This window comes from Phalaenopsis equestris, unplaced genomic scaffold, assembly GCF_001263595.1.
Source record: "Phalaenopsis equestris unplaced genomic scaffold, ASM126359v1 Scaffold000002, whole genome shotgun sequence".
NCBI lineage: Eukaryota > Viridiplantae > Streptophyta > Magnoliopsida > Asparagales > Orchidaceae > Phalaenopsis > Phalaenopsis equestris.
The window spans coordinates 24,972,374-24,975,065 of NW_018164444.1; positions in this window are offsets into that span (position 1 = coordinate 24,972,374).

Sequence of the window (2,692 nt, forward strand, 5' to 3'; positions counted from 1 at the left end):
TATATATATATATATATATTATAATGGTGTGTTTGATACGTATACGTATCTATATTTTTATAAATAGAAGTGTTTCGTGTCCGTGTCGTGCCGTGTGGTATATATGTCACGTCCGTGAAAATTGTAGTTCGTTTAGGCCTTCAAGGAATCAGAAGTTCCAATGCATATATTTGATTTACGCAAGATTGGAATTCTCAACTGTCATTAATTTTGTCAAATTGCATCAAATAAGTTAACTGAACAATGCAACATTCACAAAATTTAACTAAAAATAGTGCTTCTGTATGTGTGTAACTTTTCTTATGACAAGAGAGACAAAAGTTTATTGTTATGCATTACAACTGGATAATATGTCACTGCTGATTCATAAATTTATCATGTGCTTGAATCTATTGCTAACAATGTTTAAAATATAAGGATGATAAAATGACAAACTTTTTAAAGTACTCATTCTAATTTTTTATCTTACCAAACAACATCATTGGACAGAAATAATATATCAAGAACAATTCATAGATTTGACCTTATGCCATATGGAAGTATGTTTATTTTTAAATTATGATTTTATTCTATTGCAATGATAATGTGGATGCTTGCTAGAAGATTTGAGTTATAGATTAATAAATTATCATCTTATTCAACACAAAAATTAAAGAAAATAACTAGTACCCTACTGCAACAATAACTAAGACCCATCCACTTGGTTATTTTCTTTTATTTGTTTCTCTACTGCGACAATAATTATGACAATAACTACTATCTAGGACGGGATCTCTAGAACAATAAAAGTGTCCCCGACTTGTCTAGCAGTCGATGGACTGGATCTTCTTTTGCTTCATGTCATATTTTTTGGAGGAAACTGTTTTGCTGAGATGCCAACATCTAGAGAACCTAAATTTGTTTAAAGCCAAAGGAAGTGCAAACACTCTGAAGATGCGGTGTTGAATCTGACGGAGGGTGACCTAATTGTATACCGGAAAAAGTAATATTTCCCTAATAATATGGTGGTGAAGCTGCTAACCCAACTGAGAAATTTTACCTCGGTTGGGTGGACTTGTTAGCGACGCACATGACCTTGTAGCATTCAAGAAAAAGATGTTGGATTTTTACCTGAAGGATTCTATTAGACAGTGGTTCGTAAGATTTTTATTTCAGTAGAATGACTGGGGATTTCACGAGAAACAAGGAAAATTTCAATAGTTCCCATTTCCCTCCAAACCACGATGATGAAAGACTACAATTGTTAGGATTTCGGGACCTCAAAGAGATGTGATCTGAGGTGAAATGCATATATGAGTTTGTGGGTGATGAATCTTTATTTTAGGTTTGACTACCCATCCACCCTGAGCAATCTTTTGCATTGGTATTAAATAATTCTAAGAAGAGACACCTTATATCGGTTCTTAAGGCACGCCCAAAGCAGTCCCTACCAAGCAGCGATTGTGAGGTAATTCCTCAAAATCAGCATAGGAGGAATGAAGTGGAGAGGAAGACTTTGCTCAGTCCTTCAAGGATTTGTATCCAGTGTAACGAGATGCCTCAAGCATGCATCAGGCTAAAGAAGGTCAAGGAATTTGTGAGTTATTATCTTTTATTATTCATAATTTGTTCATTTTTTTTAAGCCAAACCTTTTTTTTTAAGATTAATAAGATGGCAAAACCCTAGATTGGGCTTAGCCTTTCTTTAAGAGACTAGAACTCAGGTTTCATCAAAATCATGTTTCCTTAGAGTGAGTACAAGCATCGACATGATTCTGGAGTTACTTAGAATCTTTCCAGACGGAGTGTGAGACAGAGATGTTACGATGAAAACTTCACTCTGGCTGTAACGTCTAGACTTGGAGAGCACTCAAAAAAAGTTGGTGGAGGCATGAACTAACCTCACTGAGAGTAACAAGAGTTTGAAGACACTACGGTTGAGGGCATCAACCCTAGATGAGGAGGCTTAGAAGTTGGGGTTTGAGAAGGAAATTGACATGGCTTGGATTGAGTAGAGAGTGATAGAGAACTTTAAAAACTCGATTGAGTTCAAGACCATCATTCAAGATCATGTTCAAGAGTCTCACAACCAAATACTTGACATTAAAGTGAAGGACAAACAGAGTTGATTCATTAAGGATAGATTCATTTGGGGCTTCCTTAAGGGAATTTAAGTGATGCAACATTGAGCTAAGATTTTCATCGAAGGACTTACCCTAAGCCAGGCTTCAGAGGACCCTCATTCAGATTTTGATGGTGATGGCATCAAAATTTGAATGAAGAAAGTATTCTCCAATGATGACGAGGGGGAGGAGAGTATAGACATCATGTAACACTATTTCTTTTTTCAATTTACTATAATAATTCATTATGCAATTTACATAATGTAATTTAATCACCAAATTAGTCTGTAGAGAAAATGATAATTTCAAGGTGCTTGAAACACTATTTAAGTAAAAAAACTTGAAATGAAAGTTTTAGACAAATATTGTTTCATAAATTGTCAAAATTATTTGCATTATATTTATATATGATAGTAAGCATCATATAACTTTTACAATGAAGTTACAAACTCTACAATGGTTTGTGAAGAAAGTTATATTGTGGTCGTGCATGCTCGTTAAAGCTAAATTTTAGGGTTTACCTGAAGTTGGTTATATTTAGTTTAGTTTTGTTTTGGTTGATGTCGGCACTATTTTTGGTGTGGAGTTTG